We start from the raw sequence: 24,471 nt of genomic DNA on the forward strand, positions 1-24,471 counted from the left end.
GGCTCTAAATACTCCATTCTTCTGTAAGTGGACTGAGGACTCATAAGAGGAGTTGGAAGGCTCTAGAATACAGAATGCCAGAGCTATAAGGAACTCTAAAGGTCACCTAGTCTAACTTCCTCATTTTACTCAGTGAAAATGAATCCAGGGTCATGCCTAGAGTGACCAGTGCTCCAACCTCCTACGCAGCTCTTCTAACTCAGTCCAGGACTGCTTCATTTAACCAAGTTAGGACCAAAAATGACTCATAGGACAGAATTTGGGATGCTTCACAACATTACTCAGGCAAACAATTACAGTTTGACAATGTCTAGACTCAGGTACAACTGACGAGAGGTCACCTTGTCTGTAGAGTAAGTATCTGTGTTGAAGCTGATCTTGGCTGCTGGTTTATTTTCTAAAAAGTTAAAAAAAAAACTGCATAGATACAGCCTCCATGGTATCAGGAAGGTGACTATTCGTCAATCAGTCTCAACTGGGATGGGGAAAGAAAGCTAAAATAGCCGCAAGCTAGGATAAGACAACTCTGGGACATAGGACATGAGAGTCCCTGCTGTCTTCTGCCCTAGTCAGACCCTATTTCCAGATGCTGTTCATTTCCAGTGTCAAACTGGAGCATATTTTGACAAGGAGATAAGGATAAGATCAAAGCTTTGTGAGGACTTGTTGAAAGAACTGGTGGTGTCTAAGCTAAAGAAGACTTGGTCAGTAAGAATGGGGATGGGACAATGGTCATAGACTCTGAGCATTAGAAGCTCTGAGACAGGAAAGACATTGTTCTTGTAACACTTGCCCTAAAAGGATAGAATTAGAAGCAATGGGTGGAAGGTGCTAAGATGTAGATTTAGAATTTATGTAGAGAAAAATTAATGCATGTGCATATATGTATATATTTCTATGTTCACACACACACACACACATGAACACATACATTTGATTAAAGTGAAAGGTTCAGAGAGAAGGGCTAAGGCAGTTAGGTGGCAAAGTAGATAGAGCACTAGAATTGAGGTCAGGAAGTCCTCAGCCACATTCTGGCTGTGCAACCCTGGACAGTCATTTAACCTCTCTCTGTCTCAATTTCCATGTCTATAAAATGGGAATAATAGTAACACCTCTTTCACAAAGAGGAATATATGTAAATGTGTATTATATATGTATACATATTGTTGTTCAGTCATTTTTAGTCATGTCTGACTCTCCATGACCCCATGTGAGGTTTTCTTGGCAAAGGTATTGGAGTGGTTTGCCATTTCCTACTCCAGCTCCTTTTACAGGTGAGGAAACTGAGGCAAACAGGGTTAAGTGACTTGCCCAGGGTCACACAGTTAGTAAGTGTCTGAGGCCAGATTTGAACTTAGGAAGATGAGTCTTCCTGACTCCAGGTCTGGTAATTGCTCCACTGTGCCACCTAGTTCTGTGTGTGTGTGTGTGTGTGTGTGTGTGTATACACATACATATATACACACATATAGTTGTTATAATTACACACATACACACACCCACACACATAGTTGTAGATTTTCCCTTACTGGAAACAGTAACTAGCATTACAGTAATTAGCATTTATATAGACTTTTAGGTTTGCAAAACCCTTTACATATATTATCTCATTTGATCCTCACAACAACCATGCAAAATGGGCTTCATTATTATCTCCATTTTACAGATGAGCAAACCAAGGCTGAGAGAGTCTACATGAAATCTTCCAGGGGTGGCTGAATGGCCATTTGTCAATACTGTCAAAAGGGGAATTCCTGTTTAGGTTGGAGTTGGGTGATCCCAATGACCTCTGAGGTCTCTCCCTTCCAACTCTAAGATTCTGGAATTCTGTGAAAGGAGGAGGACAAAGTAAAGTGAATAAGCCCGGTTTGCAGAGCTTCGGGGCTCCTGCTCCTGGGAGATGCAGCAAGGAAAGAGAGAGAGAGACAGACAGAGAGATAGACAGACAGAGAGACAGAGACAGAGAGAGACAGAGACAGAGAGAGAGAGGGAGGGAGGGAGGAAGGAAGGAAGGAAAGAAGGAAGGAAGGAAGGAAGGAAGGAAGGAAGGAAGGAAGGAAGGAAGGAAGGAAGGAAACCGAGAATATATTCAGTTAACTTAACAAGCATTAATAAACACCTACTATGTGCAAGCCACTGTATGAGATAAGTTTAAGTTCTATTAATAGAGGCAGTGTCCAGACCATAACATATAATCTCATGGTCGGTCCTGGCTATAAAATGTAAAAGACTCAGATTCATAGTTTGGCTTTTATTTTACTACGCGTGTGACCACGAACACGTTTTAAACTTTTGCAGGCCTCAGTTTCCTTATCTGTAAAATAAGGTAAATGGACTCGAAGATCGCTGAGATCCCTGCCAACTCTAAGAGCCTCTAATGTTAGTGTCCTGAAGTTAAATCTTGTTTTTCTAAAGCACCAACACTCGAGATAAACCCCTCAGCCACAGAGATGGGACCATTCATTACCTTCTTTCACACAAATGCCTTCTGGCCAAATTTCCCTTTCAGTTGCCTTTGATATTCATTTTAGGATTTCCACACCTCAAGGAGGGAGGAGTCTTAAACTGGGTGGAAAGTGTGGGGACAGTGTTCAGAGAGGATTCCGATTTATCACTTACACGCATATGGCCGTTGGGCAAATACATACCTTAACTTCTTAGAATCTAGTTCCTCATCTGAAAAATGATATAATAATCCCTTTCCCGGAATAAAATGAGATCATGGATGAGAGAGAGATTTTAAAGCTGTAAGGAAGGGGTGATTTGGGGGGAGTGGGGCAGTAACCTCCTCCCTCCCATCCATAAGGGACAGCCCTGTCCTAAGTATCGGCTCGATTTTCAGCCTCCTTTGAGAAGCAGACTAAGCCGGAAGGTGGGCTCAGGAGCGAAGGTACCCCTCGGGCTATGTGCTCCTTCAGCCTTGTGCCAAAAAATGCCTAGTCCACCAATAGCCTAGACCAAAGCTTTGCAACCATCAAGTTAGGCTGAGATGGAGACTCTAGAGGCCCCAGTCTCGCTGACAGAGCAATAAATGACTAATTAACCTTTGGGAAAGTTCAATACCTTGGGGGCAGCTGTCAAGAAACGGATTTGACCCAGAGCCCAGCTGGGAGGCCAGGCCACTGGGATCAGGCGAGTGGGGTCCCCGCTCGACCGCCTGAACTACGCCGGGGAAAGCTGTAACAGAGAAATCACAGAGATTTCCTCTCCAATCCAGTTGCAGTGCGGTAGGTGCACAGGCAGCATCAACAATAATAACCCCGTGCCTGAACCTTAGCTGCGCGCCAATCCAAACAAGTCACCCAACAAGTTTGTTTGCACGACTGTTTATGGATAACGGAGCGAGTTTATAAGGCTGCGTCACTTCTATCATAAATACGGCAACATGGGCAGTTTTTATTATATTTGAATCTATTCCAGGTCCCAGCAACACCGCCCCCCCCACCACCCTCACCCCCACCCAACAAACCTCAGCCATCAAGAAGACTTCCTTTCTTGCTTTCCCAAACGCATCTTTTTTGCAGGGACTCTAAATCTCGCCACGTTTGTAAAAAGGCCATTTGTCGCCAAATGTTTTCCATTAATTCGTAAACCAGCTTCTTTCCTCTCGGAGTCTCTTTCCGATGTGGAAAAAAAGCACTAGATTAGGAAAGAGAAAGAAACTGGCGATGTAGTTCAGTCTCTGACACTAACTTGTGTGATTTTAGCCAACTCAGTCCTCTCGCTCGACCTCAGCTCCCTCTACCCTTAAATTTAGAAAGCTGGACTGGATACAGTCTACGGCCCCTTTCAACTGTATTACGCTGTGAAAAGCAGAACAGCCGAAATTCTGTCCCTGATACTTCGTGCCGGGTCTGGGATTAGGAAGACCTGAAATCAAATCAGACCTCAGACATTTAGTAACCGTGTGACCCTGGGCAAGTCATTTAACCTTGTTTTCCTCAGTTTCCTCATCTGTAAAAGGAGCTGGAGAAAGAAATAGCAACCCCCTCCAGTATTTTTGCCAAGGAAAACCCGAATGGGGTCAAGAATAGTCAAACACGACTTAAAACGATGAAATAACAACAAAAGCTGGGTGACAGGGAACAATAATTTACCCTCTCTGCGCCTCAGTTTTTGTATCTGTAAAAGGTGGTTAATAATACCTATAGTAACAAGTGACGCAAACATTTTAAGTGTCTCTCTCTTCTACCCCAAAAATGTTTCTCTATCATCTTTTTTTTTTTTTAGAAAATAAAACCTTTGATTTAAAGAATAAACTCAATTACAATTTCTTAAGAACCTGTCGTATCTATCTCATAGGGTTCTTGCAAGACTCAAATGACATACTCTATGCAAAGTTTTTGCAAACCTTGGAGCGCTATATAAATATCAATTGGTGATGATTCTAAGGTCCCTTCTGACATTCTGTGTTGAACTTAATTCAATAAACCTTAAGCACCTACTATGTGCCAAGCACTGTTCGAGGCTCTGAGGAGGAAAGGGAGGAAAGGAAAAATAAACCCTTGCCCACAAGAAGCTTACATTCAAAGTTCAATATTAAATGTCACATTTGCTGTTCGGTATTCTATATTCTAAGACACCTTCCACCCACTCACCCACATTCTGTTCCAAGGTCTTTATTAGCTCTAACCTGCATTTCATAGGTCTCTTTCGGCTCTGCTTTCCTATATCCTAAGGTACCCTCTAACTTTGACATTCTCTGATGCTCTGATTTTCTCCTTCTAAAGACCGATTTCTTTTAGAAGAACAGAAAAGGCTGAAATGTTTTTCCAACCCAAGACTCGGAAGGAAGTGTCAGAGGCAAAAAGACTCAAGAGACAAGTTGATCAACCCTTGCTTAACCTGGCTTATCTCCTTGGTCACTGAACTCATTAACTTGGACTACCTTTCTTCCTTCCCTTTTCTTCCTTTTGTCCCTTTTCCATTCTCTGTCTCTGTCTTTGTCTCTTTTTGGTCTCTTGGTCTCTGTCTCTTTGTCTTTCTCTGGCTCTCTCTGTCTCTCCGTGTCTCTCTGTCTCTGTCTTGCTGTCTCTTTCTCCTTCCCTGCTCCCATTATCTGGAATCGAAACCAGTATGCTGCTCCTCGATTTTGCCTCTACCTCGCTGTGAGACCTTGAGTGAGTCACTTCTCTGTGGAACTGTGGAATTCAGTTTCTTCCTCTTATAAAATGAGATGATCGGATCAAATGACGGCCCAAGTCTTTCTAGTTTAAAGAATGGCAAAATCTATTCGACGGATACTACAGGGGCTTAAATAAAGGGCCTAAATAAATGGATGAGAAATAAATTGGAATGATTGGGGGCAGGATTAATTGATGACATCCATAGCCTCCAGGTGCCCTCTTTTGGTTTCAGTCACTCCCAACGTAATCTAGCGTACTTGGGCTCTCTAAGTCCTCCCCTCGTCCGGCTCTGGCTCCCCTTGCTCCGGGTATTTGAGGCAGCAATCCCTCTCCTCTGGGGCCCAGAGTCTAGCCCGCCTTTTGCCACAGCTTCAAAGCCCCCAGGCCCAGAGCAAGCGGGGTGGTTTGCGGTTTCCTCAATACAGCAGCTAATAATTAGAGGCGCACAGAGCCACGATTCAGCCGGCTGCGCTATTGATGGAGTAATTGGCCTCTGATCGTTTTCATCCGAAAATGTTTACAGCAATTAACGCTCCGCAGTCTCAACTTGATTAGATCAATTAATCTCACTGGAGAGAGGGGAAAGAAGCGCTGAGATTGTGGGGTTTTAGCTTTTTTTGGGGGGGGGAGGGACAGTTCCACTGCCTTGTGTAAATTACTCCCAATTCGCACCCTTACAGCTCAAATATATATGGGAATGCTACAGTTAGAAGGACACTAGGACACCAGCTAATAGAACTCTCATCTTATTAACGGGGACACCTCAAATATATATGGGAATGGTAGAGTTAGAAGGACACTAGGACACCAGCTAATAGAACTCTCATCTTATTAACCGGGACAGCTCAAACTTCAACAGCGCCTTCTTGCTTCAATGCGTTTCCCCGTACATCAGTATACCCCAGATGTTGCAAACATTAATAGCCCCATTTTACAGAAGAGGAAATCGACATTCATTAGTTCTCCCATGCTGCTAAGTCATACAAGTCTGGGTCTAGCACACGGGTTTCGATTTCAGATAATCAATCCCTAGCCTCCTTTTAGCAGAGAAGAGAGGATAGAGAAGGGAGAGAGGAAGAAGAGAGGAAGGAAGAAATGTAGTCTACATCAACAGGTCATACTACTAAGATTGCAAGTGTTATTTCTCCCCATTTTACGGGAAAAGAAATCGAGGCTCAGTAATTGGCTTATGGTTACAAGTGGTCAGGGTCGGGACTCGAACTCAGGGACAACTCACTTAAAGAAAGGCCAGTTACACCGCACTGCCTCCTCATTTCCAGAAGCTGTCGCTGAGAGGGGATGGGATTTGCCGGAGTGTTCTAAAAATGAAAATTATTATTTATATTTCATCACTCTCACATTTGATTCAAATGACTCTGATAATGATACTTATGAATAAATCATCACCTCTGGAGAGACCATTCCTAGGTACCCGCGTTAAAACTCGTCTCAGGATTCCGACAGAGGTGGGGGTGGGGTAGGAGGATGGGATGAGGAAGCGGTCCGACCAGGCTGAGAGGTTCCAGGCCTATTCGTTTTCTAGCGGGAGGAAGCTCCAGGTGGGAAAGATCTGACTGTTTCCCTGAGCCTAGAGGAAAGGGAGCTGGGGGTCTGGGTCGGGGTGGAGGTGGGGGGTGGAAAGGGAAGAGGAGGCCTCTGGGATGGCGCTTTCCTTGGTTCTAGGTATGACAAAAGGTCCCGGGAAGGCGGAGTTGGGGATTAGAAAAACGTCACTCATTTGGAACATGCGAGCACCAATGCAAGGACAATACAAACCCTGACCAGACACATGGACTTCTAATGACATCACTGTGCTGAAATCCAGCTGTGTGCCCCAACGTCCAAGACAGCGGCGTGCGGCACGCTAAGACTAAGCTGCGTACGCAACGCTAGAACTTTCTTGGTGATCCCGCCCCTCGGAGACTCTAAGAAAAATGGTGCGGAATGTCCGCAGGCGCGCGGGGTGATTTGGGTCCGACCTACAAGGCCTTTCCTCCCTCGAGGCCAAGAACCGAGGCTGGAAAGGAACGAAGCTAGAGGGCAAGCCTTCCTTTCCTAGTGGCGAGGCATCTCCCTCTCCGGCCGGGGCGTGTATTTTCAGAGTGCATTCCTCAGCGCATAACTGCTGATCAAGCAAAGGCTCTGCCAATGGTATTTGCATCAAAGTCTCTTCAATTTTAATGGTGTATGACATTTCTGAGACCAGATATGGTTCAACTAATCATATTTTAATAGTTCTACCTTTCTAAACGGACTGACTTGGAGTGTATACAGTAATATTTTAATGCCTTAGCTCTGATGAGCATAATTCCAACCAGGTATTCAATTTCTGCTTTTTTCAATTTCTCCCCCAGATGTTCGATGCCAGGGAACTATACGGGACCACTATACAAATATAATATTTAATACTGAATGTCAGTTTGGGTGTTCCACTCAATTTCCTGGAAAGATCTTTAAAGTCGTCTTATTTATGCTGAATACCCGATCAGTTCCATACCCCAGTCCCAGCCCAGTTGCTATGTAATTCCGCATAACTAAGTTCTCTAATTTCTGAAATGCAAATTTAGAGCAGATGTAGGAGAAGTACTCTTTTATTTCCAACTACACTAGTTATCAGGGTTGTTAGGGAAAATTAGTTAGAAGTCAGATTTATTGGCCAGATTTCTTGTTAAGGTGGGGTGGGTTCTGGCTCTATGATTCATTATTCTAATCGGGAAATGTGTAAAGAACAGAGAAGCTCATTGACCTGCCTTGAGTTAGACTGAGGGGCTGCATTGTGAGAGAGAAAAAAAACAACCTGGCTCAGGGAAGTCTTATGCACTTGACTCGGAATCAAAGAATGAGACACTGTTCCTTTGAATGGAGCAGACCAGCTCTTTGCAACTAAATGAACTAGTTTCTCTGTATTGGGAGTCTCCTCGGTGACCTGCACAATTCGGAGTTAGATAGAGGAGTGGCCCATCATCATCATCCTCACATGCCACTATGATTCCATCATTCCTATCTGACTCTTTGGCAACTTGTCTTTGCCTGTGGAATCTAGTACTAACTCCTGACTGCCATTCAAGGCCTCCTATCAAATGACTACATCATGACCAGATTACATAGGATCACTTAGAAGTAAAATAATCCAATCTCCTAATTTTACAGATGAAGAAAATTGAGGCGTTTATAAATCAAGTGAGATGGCCAAGATGACACAGGTAGTATAAATGACAGTCAGGATTTGAACCCAGATTCTCTGATGCTAAATCTGAGGCTACTTCCGTTCCTTTACACTGCAATCTTCTCCTGTTTCTCTTCTCATATTCTCCATTAAAAAGTCTAGGTGACTATTCTCCACATCCCATTCCCTGAGGTCCTTTTGTCTTCCAGCATTTTCTCATGCCACCTCTTTCAAGACTGGAAAGACAATTTCCTCATAATATCCCATCCCTATCTCACCCCATCTCCATCCATTGATGTTTTTTCCTGCCTTTCTTCAGGGTCCATTTCAGATATGGCACTTCCTCCAATTCCCTCATTTTCCTCATCTAAAACAATAAGAAAGGAAGGGAGAAAGAGCAAGATCAAGAGAGTGAGTGCAAAAGTGAGAGAAACAGAGAGAAAGAAAGAGGGAGGGAGGAAGGAAGGAAAAGTAAAAATCTGTGAAGGTCATGATGATGATATCACAAGGGTAAAGGAAATAATAATCTCAAAATAATTAAAGTTTCATAAAAAATTATATGAAATTAGTCACATGTATTATTCTATGAGGTAATACATATTCTCATTCAATATTTAATCCTAAATGTCTGTTTAGGTGGTTCACTTAATTTCCTGGAAGAATCTTTAAATTCTCCTTCTTTAGGTTTAAAACTTGATCTGAGGGCCAAATGAAAAGTAAGATTATACAATTTCAGGAGACAACTGGTGATGAAAGTAGAAGGACATAGGAGTCAATTGGCCTCAACTGTACGCTTGGTTCTCCCATTATCTCATTAACTGAGTCTGAGCAAGTTGTGTGATCTGGATCGTCACTGAACTTTCCTGGGCCTCAGTTTCCTCATCTGTAAAAATGAAGCATTGACCTAGAGCTGGGACACAATATCTGAGCAAAGTTTGAAAAGTATGCTCCCTGTGTTTGCTTCCCATCATTTCATGTGACAAAATAAATTATCTGCTGGGGGAGCAGTGTGAAAACATGCAAATTTATGAAAACAAAAACTGAAGTGTGCCTTAGTCAAGTCAGCAAGCCTTTATTTATCTGTGCTTACTCTTTACCAGGCACTGTCCTAAGCCCTGAAAATACAAAGGCAAACGCAACCCCTGCTCTCAAGGAATGCACATTGAAGTGGGGAAGTTAACATATAAACAACTATACACATCCTAGATGTATACAGGGCAGACCTGGGCTGCTTCACTCCTTCCTTGCCTACCTAGTCAGGCCTCTACTTGACCTAAAAGGATCTCTAAGAGTTCTACCAGTTCTCAAAGGCAGCAATTTTCACACATTAACACTAGGAAGTTAATTTCTTTGTCTTTCTTCTTTCTTTCTTTCCCTCCTTCTCTTCCTTCCTTTCTTTCTCTCTTTTTCTTTTTTTTTCTTTCCTTCCAGAGAAAATACTAAGTTCCTTAGGCAGATTTACAGAGTTGTAAAACCTACATTTGAGAGGTTCAGTAGGGGTCATGTACTCAAATCACCTGTATTACAGACGAGGAAACGGAGGATCAGAGAGGTTACCCTAGGCTATACAACTGTTTAGCAGCAGAACCTCAATGCCCTGACTTATAGCTCAGAACTTTTTTCCACTGCATCATGCTGACACACCGAATTTCTTGCAAAAGAAAAAAAAAGAAACAAAACTCATGTCCTTAGTCTGTCATGCCTAGTACTTGGCCTAGGGAGCTGCAGCTGCATCTCTATGTGGGGGAAGTGTGTGGGTGGTTCACTTCTCCCTTCCCCCTTCCCCCTTCCCCCTTCGCCAGCTAGTCCAGCTGGGTTAAGGCCTAAAGCTCCCAGCCCTGTAAGCAGGCCCCCTTCAAGGGTATCGATTCCCTTCTTCTCTCTCCTCCCTCCCGCACAACACTTTTACTCATCTTTTTTTTCTTTCTACTTTACAAATACCAACTAACCTATCCTGCCTACCACTGACCAAGGAAGGGAAACAAATAATTATATAATTCCTCCTTTTGTTGAGGGATGGGGGGAATCTGCTGCTAATTGTACAGTAAAAGATGATCTTATTGAACAGCTGTCTGAAAATGTGTGCCCCGGTGACATAGCGTAAATGAAAGGCAGAAAAGGATGCCTTTCTGAAATTCTGCACTGCAGCCTGGGCTAAGCAAAGGTCCCCTGACACAGCAGTAGAGCATGGTAATTAGAGCTGTAAGTCAGGAGGCCTCAATCCATCCCAGAGCTGGGCTGGAATGAATGCCACGCATGTCCCAGAATCCTCTAAGTACAATGACCCAGACAGAAATTCGATGAGAGTATAAAATGTTGCCTCCCCAAAGATCATAGGATCAGGAAATGTCAGAGCTCATAACAAACTTAGAACAGAGAATGTCAGAACTGAAAGGGCCCTTAGGACATAGAATGCCAGAGCTGGATAGGACCTTAGAATGAAGAATATCAGAGCTGGGAGGGACCTTAGAACACAGAATGTCAGACTTGGCAGAGATCTTAAAACACAGAATGTCAGAGCTGGAAGGGATCTTAGAACACAGAATGTCAGAGCTGGCAGGGACCTTAGAACCCAGAATGCCAAAGATGGAAATGTCCTTAGAACACAAAATTTCAGAGATGAAGCAGATGAACAGAATGACAGAAATAGAAGTGTCTTTTGAATGTAAAATATCAGAGCTAGAGAGAACTTTAGAACACAAAAAATAAAATCATTAGCAATGAAAATGTTAGAATTAAAAGAATCTTAGCACATAGAATGTCAAAGTTTAGCACATAGAATGTCGAAGTTAGAAGGATGTTTAGATCATAGAGTCTCTATGCTAGAAGGTTAGAACTTAAAGAACTGTCTAGTCCATCCTCCTCATTATATAAGGGACACTGAGGCACAAAGAAGGAACATTATTTATAAACAAAAAAGGAGGGCAGGGAAGTTATCTGTAAAACAAAACACCTTATAATAAGGAGATTGACCCAGTCCTTGGGAGCCACTTCCAGTCATCCTGATCTTTCTATCTGGCCACTGGACCCAGATGGCTCTGGAGGAGAAAATGAAGCTGAGCATTTTGCACAGCCTGACCTCACTTAAATTCCATTCGCTTGCAAATAGTGATATCACTTTCCTGATGTCAAGCTCCTCTTCCAGAATGAAGAGCAAACAAGAGCCCAGCCCTTTGAATATGTACAGTATACTTTGCCTAGTGTCACCCCATGTGGAGGCTCAGTGAATCTGCTATCCAAATATGGGGAGGTGCCCTTCTTTTCCCCATTTCAAAGCAAACAGCAGGTATTAACCCTATGGAGATAAGTCTCTTAACTGGCTGCTGAGCCAGAATTGAGTATGCCTGCAAAAGATTCAGATTTAATAGAACTCTGTCAGATGAAAGAACTTCAAATGGCTGGTTAGGGAGAGAGGTAGCCACCGAATGCTGCTTATCTCCGATGGCCTTGTTTGATCAGATTCATGTCCATAAGGGCATTGATGTTTGTGGAACTGCTGGATTTTTGTTTTGGGTTTTGTTTTCCTGTTTCTGTTCTTCCTCCCTTTCTGCTTTAAAGTGAGTAAGTATCAGAGATTAAACTAAGTTTCTGTCATGCAAATTGCAAAAGTTTGGGAGAGCTACCAGAAGTTTAGCAACTGGTACCCATAGCAGAGTTTGTTGATTGCTGCAGTAGCTAAGGCCAGGAAGAGACCATACCTGTGGAATGACTTGCTTGGCCCAGTCCAACAATGAATTGGCCCAGGGGTCAAGGCACTGTGTCTTGAAGGCGAAGAAGCTACTCATCTATTGCCTATCCATACCCATAACTGAGTCAAAAGTTTGGCAATCATCACACATGTCCCATTGTGGCAGCTAGGTATCAAAGTGGATAGAGTGTCAGACCTGGAGTCAGGAAGGCTCATCTTCCTGATTTCAAATCTTATCTCAGACACTAAATGTGTGACCCTAGGCAAGTCACTTAATCCTGTTTGCCTCAGTTTCTTTATCTATAAAATGAACTGGAGTAGGAAATGGCAAGCCACTCTACGATCTTTGCCAAGAAAACCCCAAATGGGATCACAAAGAGTCAGGCATGACTGAAACAACTGAACAATACAGATCTCCATTATATGTGTATAGCACTTTGTACCACAAAGAGATCAAGGAAAGGAGAAAGGGACCCATACATACAAAAATGTTTTTTAGCAGAATTTTTTGTAATGGTAAAAAACTGGAAACTGACGGGGTGCCCATCAGTTGGGGAATGACTAGATAACTTATGGTATATGAGTGTAAGGGAATAATATTGAGCCTTAATAAATGATGAACTGACTCTGAGGTAACATCTCATACTTATCAGATTGGCTAATATGACAGAAAAGGAAAGTGCTAAATGTTGGAGAGAATGTGAGAAAATTGAAAGATCAATGCATTGTTGGTGGAGTTGTGAAATGATCCAACCATTCTGGAGAGTAGTTTGGAACTATACCCTAAAGGCAATCAAACTGTGCATACCTTTTGATTCAACAATGCCACCACTAGATCTATATCCTGAAGAGATCATAAAAAAGGGAAAAGGACCTACATGTACAAAAAAATTTAGAGCAGCTCTTTTTGTGGTGGCAAAGAATTGGAAGTTGAAAGAATGTGCATCAACGGGGGAATGGCTGAACAAGTTGTGGTATATGAATGGAATTGAATACTATTGTGCTATAAGAAATGATGAGCAGGCAGATTTCAGAAAAACCTAGAAGGACTTACACGAACTGATGCTGAGTTAAGTGAAAAGAACCAAGAGAACATTGTGGATAGTGACAGCAACACTGTGCAATGATCAACTGTGAATGACTTAGCTCTTCTCAGCAATACAATGATCCAAGACAATTCCAAAAGACTCATGCCAGAAAATGCTATCCACATCCAGAGAAAGAATGATGGAGTACAAATGCAGAACAAAGTTTACTATTTTCATTTGTTTTTGTGGCTTTTCCCTATGTTCTGTTTCTTCTTTCACAAATAATTTATATCACATAGCTTGCCTTCTAAGGGGGAAGGAAAAAAATTTGGAACTCAAAATCTTATTTAAAAAATGAATGTTGAAAACTATTTTTATATGTAACTGAAAAAAATACTATTTAAACCTCCCCCACCCCCAAAAAAAGAAATAAGGAAGAAGATAGTTTCAGAGAAACTTGGGAAGACTCATGTGAACTGATGGAGAATAGGGTCAACAGAACCAAGAAAATAAATTATACAAAAACAACTATATGTTAAAAATGAACAAACCTTGAAAGACTTAAGAACACTGATCAACTCTATAACCAACCATAATTCCAGTGGACCAAAGATGAAGCATGCCACTGCACCCACCTCCTACCAAACAGATAACTAAAGATGCAGAATAAGATTTTTCTTTTTTGATATGGCCAATGAGAAATTGTGTTTTGCTTCACTAAGTACATATATGTGTGTGTATGTATACATATATATAATACATAATATAATATAATACATATTAAAAGTTTACTTTTTCTTCTTTTTTCCAATTGAGGGAGTAAGTAGGATGGAGACAAAATAAATGTCTGTTAATTGAAACAAATTAAAATAAAAATTAAAAAGAAAACACTTCCCCAGCTTCTGGGATAAGAACTCACTGTTTGACAAAAATTACTAGGAAAACTAGATAACAGTGTGGCAGAAACTGGGCATAAACCAATGCCTGACACTATACACAAGAATAAAGTTCAAATGGATACGTGATCTAGGTGTAAAGACTGATACAAATTATAACAAATATACAAATTGATAACAAATTAAGGGAACAAGGAATAGTGTATTTTTCAGATTTATGGAGAATGGAGAAATTTTTGACCAAACAAGAGCTAAAGAACATTATGAAGTGCAAAATGGATAATTTTCATTACGTTAAATTGAAAAGGTTTTGCACAAACAAACCCAATGCAACCAAGATTAAGAGGGAAGCAGAAAAATGGGAAAGAATTATTGCAACTAGTGTCTGTGATAAAGGCCTCAATTCTAAAATATATAGAAAACTGAGTCAAATTTACAAGAATACAAATCATTCCCCAATTGATAAAATGTCAAATGGTATGAACAGGCAGTTTTCAGAGGAAGAAATTAAGGCTATCTATAGTCTTATGAAAAAATGCTCTAAATCACTATTGATTACAGCTATGCAAGTCAAAACAACTCTGAGGTACCACATAACACCTATCAGATTGACTAACATGACAAAACAGGAAGATGATAAATGCTGGAGAAGCTGTGGGAGAGATGGAACACTAATTCATTGTTGGTGGAGCTGTGAGCTGATCCAGTTATTCTGGAGAGAAATTTGGAACTATGCCCAAAGGGCTACAAAAATGTGCATACCCTTTGACCCAGCAATATTGCTTCTAGGACTGTATCCCCAGGAGATCATAAAAATAGGAAAGGGTTCCACATGCACAAAAATATTTATAGCAGCTCTCTTTGTGGTGGCCAAAAACCGGAAATCAAGGGGATGCCCATCAACTGGGGAATGGCTGAACAAATTGTGGTATATGAATGCAATGGAATACTATTGTGCTATAAGAAATGATGAATAGGAAGACTTCAGAGAGACCAGGAAGGACTTATACAAACTGATGCTGAGTGAAAGGAGAACCAGAAGAACTTTATGCACAGCAACAACCAGAGTGTGCCAGGAATTTTTCTGGTAGACTTAGTCCTTCAAAGCAATGCAAGGACCTAAAAAATTCCCAATGAACTCGAGGCAAAATGCCTTCCACATCCAGAGAAAGAACTATGGAATTGGATAGCAGAATGAAGTAGACCATTTTCTCTTGTGTTATGCTTTATGTTTTGTTTTGCGATTTCTCCCATTCATTTTAATTCTTCTATGCAACATGACTAAGGTGAAAATGTATTTAATAGGAATGTATTGTAGAACCTATATAAGATTGTATGTCGTCTCTGCAAGGGAGTGGAGAAGGAGAGGATGAGAAGGGGGAGGGAGGGGAAAAATCTAATATATGGAAGTGGTTGTAGAAAACTGAAAATAAACAAAATAATTAAAAAAGAAAACACTTCACAAACTTTAAATTGCTATATAAATCTTATTTAATGAGTACTATAAGTTCCATGAGGACAGAGTTATGTCTGATTGCCAAATACAGGGGTTCAGAAGGGGCAGAGCCAAGATGGCGGAGTAGAAAGATGCATATACTCTAACGCTTCCCCCACAACCCACAAAATACCTGTGAAAAATGACTCTCAAGAAATTCTAGAGCAGCAAAAGCCACAGAATGACAGAATTTCCAGCCAAAGGTAACCTGGAAGGCAGACAGGAAGGGTCTACCCCATGGGAATACTGAATGGAGCAGAGCTGAGCCCTGGCTGTGCAGCACCAGGGAGGAACAGGATCAGATAAGGTCTCTGGGGCAGAATCCCCAGCAGGGAGGGTCCTCAATCCCTCAATCCACAAGCGACAAAGAAAGCTTCAAAAGTCAGTGGGGGACAGCTTTCTCAGATGGGCGAGAGGGGAGCAGGGTCCCCCTAGCACTAGCCCCAGGCAGCAGCAGAGGTGGTGGCAGCAGAGGTGGTGGCAGCAGTGGCAGCAGCAGGCAGTGGGTGGCTATGGTGGCTGCAGAAGCAGCCTGGGTCCATTGTCCTAGCAGCTCAGCTTAAAGCCTCTGGGGAAATTGAGCAGCTGATCTGAATCTCAGCCCTGAACATAGTCCTGGGGGAAAGAGGAGCACTAAGACCCGCCTCTTGACAAAGGATTCAAAAGTCAAGTAATTGGCTGGGAAAATGCCCAAAAAAGGGAAAAAATAAGACCATAGAAGGTTACTTTCTTGGTGAACAGGTATCTCCTTCCATCTTTTCAGATGAGGAAGAACAATGCATACTGTCAGAGGAAGTGAAGGCTTCTGCCTCCAATACCTCCAAAATAAATATGAAATGGGCTCAGGCCATAGAAGAGTTTGAAAAGCAAGACAGCAGCTTGCTAAAGGAGAACCAAAAAATGCTGAGGAAAATAACACCTTTAAAAACAGGCTAACTCAACTGGAAAAAGAGATCCAAAAAGCCAATGAGGAGAAAAAGGCTTTAAAAAGCAGAAGTGGCCAAATGGAAAAGGAAGTTCAAAAGCTCACTGAAAAAAACAGTTCTTTAAAAATGAGAGTGGAGTGCTGGGAACCTAATGACTATAAGATAAACCAAAAAGTTACAAAACAAAACCAAAAGATTGAAAAAATAAAAGATAATCTGAAACATCTCATTGGAAAAACAACTGACCTGGAAAATAGATCCAGGAGAGACAATTTAAAAATTATGGGTCTACCTGAAAGTCTTGATCAAGAAAGAGCCTAGACATTACTTTTCATGAAATGATCAAGGAAAACTGCCCTGATATTCTAGAACCAGAGGGCAAAATAAATATTGAAACAATACACTGATCACCTCCTGAAAGAGATCCAAAAAGAGAAACTCCTAGGAACATTGTAGCCAAATTCCAGAGTTCCCAGGTCAAGGAGAAAATATTGCAAGCAGCTAGAAAGAAACAATTTTAGTACTGTGGAAATACAATCAGGATGACACAGGATCTGGCAGCTTCTACATTAAGGGATCAAAGGGCTTGGAACAGGATATTCCAGAAGTCAAAGGAACTGGGATTAAAATCAAGAATCACTTACCCAGCAAAACTGAGTGTAATATTTCAAGGGAAAAAATGGTCATTCAATGATATAGAGGGTTTTCAAACATTCATGATGAAAAGAACAAAACTGAATAGAAAATTTGATTTTCAAGCACAAGATTCAAGAGAAGCATGAAAAGATAAACAGGAAAGAGAAATCATAAAGAACCTTCTAAAACTGAACTGTTTACATTCCTACATGGAAAGATAATATTTGTAACTCTTGAGACTTTTCTCAGTATTTGGGTAGGTGGAGGGATTATACACACACACACACACACACACACACACACACACACACACATAGACAGGGAGTACAGGTTGAGTTGAATCAGAAGAGATGATATCCATAAAAAAATAAAACTAAATTAAGGAGTGAGAGGGGAAAATCTTGGGAGGAGAAATGGAATGGGGCAGACCATCACTCATAAGAGAGATAAGAAAAATCTTTTTCAATGGAGGAGAAAAGGGAGGAAGTGAAAGGGGAAAAGTGAAGCTTACTCTCATCACATATGGCTTAAGGAAGAAATAGTATGCTCATTAAATTTGGTTTGAAAATCTATCTTACACTACAGGAAACTAGGGGAGAAGGGTACAAGTGTAGTGAGGGGGATGAAAGAAGGGAGGGCAAATGAGAGAAGGGAGTAAATGGAAGTAAACATTTTTGGGAAGGGACAAGGTCAAATGAGAGAATAGAAAATTAAAGGTAGGACAAGGTAGGTGGAGGGCAATATAGTTTGTCTTACACAACATGACTATAATGGAAGTCTTTTGCAAAAAGACACATATATAGCCTGTATTGAATTGCTTGCCTTCTCAGTGGGGATGGGTGGGGAGGGAGGGAGGGAGAGAAGTTGGAATTCAAAGTAGTAGAAATGAATGCTGAGAAATGTTATTTCATATAACTGGGAAATGAGAAATATGGGTGATGGGGTATAGAAATTTATCTTTCCCTACAAGAAAAGAGAGAAGATGGGGATAAGGGAATGGTGGAGTGTGATAGAAGGGAGGGCATGTTGAGGTAAGGGGTAATCAGAATGGAAGGTGTTATGGGGTAGGGGGGGGAGAGATGAGGAGAAAAATTGGAACTCAAAATTTTGTGGAAAGGGATGTCAAAATCTAAAAATAAATAAAACTATTTTTAAAAAAAACAAATACAGGGGTTCAGAACTGGACTGAAGAGAAATTTTAATGATTTTTATTTTACAACTTCCTAAAGCAGAGAAAGACTTAGGGAATTTGGACCAAAACCTAAAGAAATGAGGCACAAATGAGCCCAAAATTACAGCATTCCAGGGGAAGGAAGAGAAATAGATCTGGAGTTACCTCCCTTTTAAGGGATTGCCTTAGGTATCTTTCATCCTTCCCCCACTGTTTGAGAAATCCACTCCCAAGAGTTAGGATTCTTGGTTTCTAAATCAGGTTCTACTACTACTCCTATTCCTACTACTACCACTACTACCACTATTGCTACAACTACTACTGTTACTCTTTATATAGCATCTACTATGTGCCAAGCACTTTATTAGTCTTATCTTCTCCTCACAACAACTTTGAGAAGTGGGTAGTTATTACTCTCCCCTCCACACTTTTGTTTTGTTTTTTTTTTACAAATGAGGAAAGTGAGGTTAAGTGATTTGCCCAGGATCACTCAGCTAGTACATGTCTGAGGCCAGATTTGATATCAGATCTTCCTTACTCAAGGTTCAGCATTCTTTCCACTGTGCCACCTAACTGCTTGTTACTGGAAGCTGACTCTGATACATTGCTATACATTTTTTCAAGTTGAGCAATTGATAAAAAAAAAAAAAAGACATTAGGTTATAATAAAATCCTCTTCTAAAGTGACAGGCTATTATTGCACAGATTCTCGTGAACTATGACAACTCCTTCCCTTCTCTCTTCCCTCCCATATAAAGACTACATATTGTATGAGTCTGATATATAGCATGCTTAGTTCCCAGGTGGCGATTCATTCCAAAATCATAGAATTCCAAAATTTCAATTAAAAGGGGTGTCGGAGGTTATTTAGCATAATATATATCTACAAAAGAATGTCTTCTATAATATATTCAATCTGTGTTCATCCTACTGCTGCTTGAAGGTCTCTGGGGAGGAAGAGCCCACTACATCCCAAGGGAGTCCATTTCAAGTGCAGATAAACCTAATTGTGAGGAAGCTTTTCATCATGTCAAGACTACCTCTCTAAAACTTCCACTCATCAATCCTGCCTTCTGGTATCAAGGAAAAGTTAAATCCATCTTCTGCAGGACAGATCTTTGAAAATGAAAGTAGCTATCTTCCATTACTTTCCTATGTGGTCCACATCTTCTCTTTGCCAGGCTAAATATCCCCAGTTCCTTGAAACAATTCACATGTAGTTTGAACTTATGTGGCTTTTCATGATCCTGCTAGCCCTCTTCTCAATACTCCAAGTTACTACTACCCTTTCTACAATATGGCAAGCAACATGATATTCTAGTATAGTTAGTGTATAAGGAGATTATCACTTCCTTATTTCTGAAAGTTAATACTCTCTGAAGTCAACCCTCAATACAGCCTAGCTTTCCTGACTGCCATATCATATTGTTGTCATCCCTTGAGTAACTACTTAAAGAAGCCTATTCATTGAATGGGTGTATTGCGCTCAAAGTGAGAATGTGATAAGACCAGGGTTTCCCATTGCATCCTGGGCCATCTCCAATCATCCTGATGAATATCAGGCCACAGAATCCAGATGGCTCTGGAGAAGAAACTGAGGTTGGTGACCTTACACAGCCCTCCCTCACTCAAATCAAAGTCAACTGAAGTCATGTCATCATCTTGATGTCATGGTCTACTTCGAGAAGGACAAAAATAATCATATTGTTGACATAGGAGTCTACTAATCCCTCAAGTCTTTTCAGTATGAACGTCTTTGTATAGTTGCACCTCACTTATATTTCTGAAGTTGAATTTTTGAACCCATCAGGAAGACTTTGCATTTATTTCTGCTCAAACTCATCTCATTAGATTCAGCCTAGTTCCCTAGCCTGCCAAAATATCTTTGATGCTGACTCTATCATCCTCTAGTGTATTAGTTCTTCATCATTTTTTTAAAAATCTTCCATAAATTTTATAATAATGAATCTATGTTTTATCATTGATTTTTAAGAAATGTTGAACTACATAAAGGCAAGCACAGATCTCTTAGGTATTACACAAGATCTCAAGTTGACACATTGATGGCCATTAATGACTCCTCTTGGAGTGTGGCAGTGTGATTGGTTTCAAAATCACCTAATTGTACTATTACATGCTCCCAGTCTGAGTCAGGTAGGGAGTTTCCACAAAGGACAGCTTTGACACACAGCTCACTGCCTGAGAGTGAGCTATAACTCTCAATTGACTGAGAAGCCTCCCAGACTTCCAGCCTCCCAGCCCAGGAGGCTGTATATGTGTAGAAAGACTTTGGAGAAGAGAAGGAAGCAAACAGAGAGACAAGTGAGAGAGGAAAGGTGAGGACTTTTGAATAGCTAACTGGAGCCACACAGATCTTATGACATAGAAGCCAGCCACCCACCATGTCCCTTGATTCTCAGAATCTGTACTTCCAGAGAATGCTAAAGGTAAACCGGTCTCAGACAAAGTGAGACCTGGCAAAGCTTAAAAAGGCTAAAGTCTCCCACTGCATCTGGGGCCATCACCAGTCCTCCTGACTCATGTTTTGCCACTCACTGGACTTAAATGACTCTGGAGGAAAGAGTGGGGCTGGTGACTTTGCACAGTTCTATCTCACTTAAATCCAATTCACTTGCAAGTCAGGACATCACCCTACTTATATCATTGGTCCTCTTCAAGAATGAAAGATGAACACCAAGAACAGACTTTCCTGGTGAGATTCTTCTTTTCTTGTTAGAGCTGAGATATTTTCTTGCTCTAGGATCAAGATCTCTTTCATTCTTCTATATTCGTCAGCTCTAATTTATGTCTCCCCCTAATTTCTATTTACAGTTTTCTCTGATTTTTAAAAAATGTTGATATCTATTTATAACTGTTTTTTGTGTAACCAGGGTTTGGTGGGAGGGAACTAAACTTGAAGAGAGGACACTAAGGATCACCATCCCCTTTGGAGTAAAAAGGGGAAATGGCTTCTACTCAGAACCTGTGAAAATGTAGCATCCCTAGACTAATAATATTCGATGTGATAGAAATAATTCTAGCACAATAACCTCCTTCCAGATAGGAGAGTGAAAGAAGAACTACTCAGTCATGACTGTCCTGGATCCTGCCAGCTCCTCCCCCTGCTAGGCCATTAGCAGTATAATCATGGCCTTCCACCTACCCTCCACTAAAGTAGAAGACAGGGTGGGCCAGATCCCAGATCATAGGGATATATGCCACATGCAGCCTGACATTTTGTTTCAAATGGCCTTATATAATACAGAGCTCTTCCTTAGCCCATGATATTTGCATCTTTTTCCTTACACATGGCATGAGAGTCTTGGTCAACTTCTTTTACTAAAATCTAGGCCAATTGTCACTTTGACTCATATTTCTCTCTTGGATGGCTTTAGTATCCCTTTCCAAAAAAGAAAATACGTCCATCCGGTTTGTCCTGTTGATCTTGCTATCCTGGCTTTTTGTAATTGCTGCTTCCTTTTCTAAATGTCCGCTCACCATCTTTTCAGAAATATATTCAAGCTGGGGTAATAAACTATTTCCAAGGGCTTTACTACCACTTGACCCTCCAAAGGCACCCAAGATCATTCCATGATGTCCGCTGTTTTACCAACACTTAAATGGCATTTAGAATTCAAGCAACAATCTATTTCTTTCAAATACTGAAAATCATTTATTCTAAGAATGGCATTGAGATGGTACAGTGGATAGAGAGCTGGGTTTGGAGTCAGGATGACTCGAGTTCAAATTCAGCTTCAGATCTTTGCTAGCTGTGTGACTATGAGCAAATCACAACTCTATTTTTATCAATCCTCATTTACAAAATGAGCTGGAGAAACAAATGGCAAACCAGTCCAGTTCTTTGCCAAGAAAATCCTAAATAGGATCACAGAGAATCAGATATGACTGAACAACTATACTAACAATTTTAAGAACTGTACTATCCTTATCTAAAGATGTTAACTAAGTAGCTGAAACTCAGGGATGCATTTAGGGTCTTAAAAAGATAGATAGATAGATAGATAGATAGATAGATAGATAGATAGATAGACAGACAGACAGATACAGTTCTGAAGTGTTTGAATGAAATTACTACAAGACTAAATGGATCATTTGAATAATACAAATGACATCTCCCACTTTTCCAGAACTTTGTAGCTACAGGAGAAATTCATCATATATTATCTTATTTGATCTTCACAATAACTCTCGTGGGGAGACAGTGTGGTACATTAGAAAGAGAATTGGGCTTGAAGACATTTAGAGTTCGAAGGAGCCTTCTAGTCTAACTCTCGTGGGGAGACAGTGTGGTATATTAGAAAGAGAATTGGGCTTGAAGACATTTAGAGTTCGAAGGAGCCTTCTAGTTTTACAAAGTAGGAAATAGACATTCAGATAGATTAAATCACTTAATGAAAGCCAGGAGATCTGGGTTCAAATTAGGAAGGTGCTGGAAACAGCTCTAACCTGCTTGGCAGAAGATTGTTAAATTTTCAATGTAAGCAGTTACACTTGAAAATTTATACCTAAGTATCCCCACTATTACCACCTGCTACCCCCTAGTTTCATGTTTTCCCCCCACCCCCTTTACTACCTTCTTTTGAGACTCTCCCTTTAGATTGTAATCTCCTTGGAGGGACACCATAACTTTCTTTTTCATTAATTTTATCCTCTACACTTAGCACAGTACCTAGTACGTTGTAGGTGCTTAGTAAATATTATTACATTATCATATTTGCACCTCCAAAATCAGCACTCCAAATCAGAGTTTGATTATTGTTTTGCTGATTGTTTAGACTTAAAAAAGTTATGGAGGAAATGTCAATAATGCCAACTAAACTTGGAAGTGTGTGTGCATACTTTTTTTTTTTCAGAGAACTTGGTTGTTAAACATTTTACCAGCACATCACTGGTTCAAATCCTGGCTCTGACAAAGACTAGCTGTGTAACCCTGAACAGGTCATTTCATCTCTGAGTCAGCCTCTCCATCTGCAGAATGGGAATAGTATTAACACTGACATAATTCACCTCCTCTGAAAGCACTTGATAGATATGATCTATCATTATCCTTTTTCTTTCTTTTCTTTTTCTAGTGACTGGGGATAAATAACTTGCCCAGCATCACATAGCTAGTAAGTGGTGAAGGTCAAATTTGAACTCAGGTCCTCCTGACTTCAAGGTCAGTGCTCTGTGCACTATGGTGCCACCTAGCTGCCTCCAGACTTGTTGCTCTTATTCTTTCATTGTTCATGGAAGTGTATCAGTTCTGCAGCGAACAGAAACTTGGCGTTATTAACTGACATTTAGCATTTCCTGTTTCAAAGGCTAGAGAAGAGATGATTTTAAAGATTTTAAATTTTTAAATTAAAGATATACATAAAAGTTTAACCCAGGGAGTAGAAAGATGCACATACACTAGCTTTTCCCCCACAGCCTATAAAATACCTGTGAAGAAAGACTTTCAACAAATTCTAGAGCAGCAGAAGCCACAGACAAAGGAGTGGAGGAGATTTCCAGCCCAGGGTGACCTGAAAGGCCCACAGGAAAGGTCTTTCCCACCAGATGTGGAGCGGAGCCCAGCCCAGCCTTGGCCTCAGCACAGCGCCGAGAGAAAGATCAGAGCAGGCCTGGGGGCAGGGCAACGGAATCCCCAATAGCAGTAGCAGTGGTTTGCAGATCCCTCAATCCACAAGCACCAAAGACCAGTGAAAGGGTTTTTTCAGCTGACAGAGAAGGGAGCAGGGTCTTCCCATAGCTTTGGCCTTAGGCTGCAATAGTAGAGGCCAAATCAAGTGGCAGCAACTCCCACAGCAGCCCATATTCATTATTGGATCATAAAACACTGGGGGCACTGAGCAGCTGATCTATACCTCAGCCTTGTGTGGTGGCCCTGTCCCCACCTAATGCTCCTACAGAATTTGAGCAGCTGATCTTTATCTCACATTGAATGGTGGCCCTGCCCCCACCAAAAGCCCCTGGGGGAATCGAGCAGCTTATCTGAATCTCAGCCCACAGTGCTGGCTTGGTGGAACTGGAGGCCAGGTGACTGTGGAGAGAGAATTCTATTACTCACAGATTCTGAGCACCAAAGTTTCTTGTTGCTCCCAGACCTGTGTACATGCTTGACAGTGCCACCTTGGAGGAACTGAGATCTTACAGATCCCTAGAGTGTACCCTACTCTTGACAAAGGACCCAAAGGTCAAGTAACTGGTTGGGAAAATGCCCAAAAAAGGGAAAAAAATAAGACTATAGAAGGTTACCTTCTTGGTGAACAGATATCTTCTCCCATCCTTTCAGATGAGGAAGAACAATGCTTACCATCAGAGAAAGAAATAAAA

At 41.2% G+C, this 24,471-nt stretch overlaps 1 long non-coding RNA gene across 3 annotated transcripts in view; it reads right to left on the reverse strand.

The window, feature by feature from the left end:
* The window catches only part of LOC140521328 (uncharacterized), a 114,705-nt gene that overhangs the window by 22,859 nt on the left and 67,375 nt on the right, over positions 1-24,471 (reverse strand). The window contains exons 2-3 of one of the 3 annotated variants that reach the window (XR_011972885.1): positions 6,364-6,445; positions 3,470-3,639 (exon numbers count right to left, since the gene is read on the reverse strand). The exons of 1 other annotated variant lie outside the window; for it this stretch is intronic. This is a non-coding gene — a long non-coding RNA (uncharacterized lncRNA). The remainder of the gene's footprint in view (positions 1-3,469; positions 3,640-6,363; positions 6,446-24,471) is intronic. One more of the 3 variants, XR_011972883.1, reaches the window with a different exon arrangement.

Source organism: Notamacropus eugenii, chromosome 1, assembly GCF_028372415.1.
Source record: "Notamacropus eugenii isolate mMacEug1 chromosome 1, mMacEug1.pri_v2, whole genome shotgun sequence".
NCBI lineage: Eukaryota > Metazoa > Chordata > Mammalia > Diprotodontia > Macropodidae > Notamacropus > Notamacropus eugenii.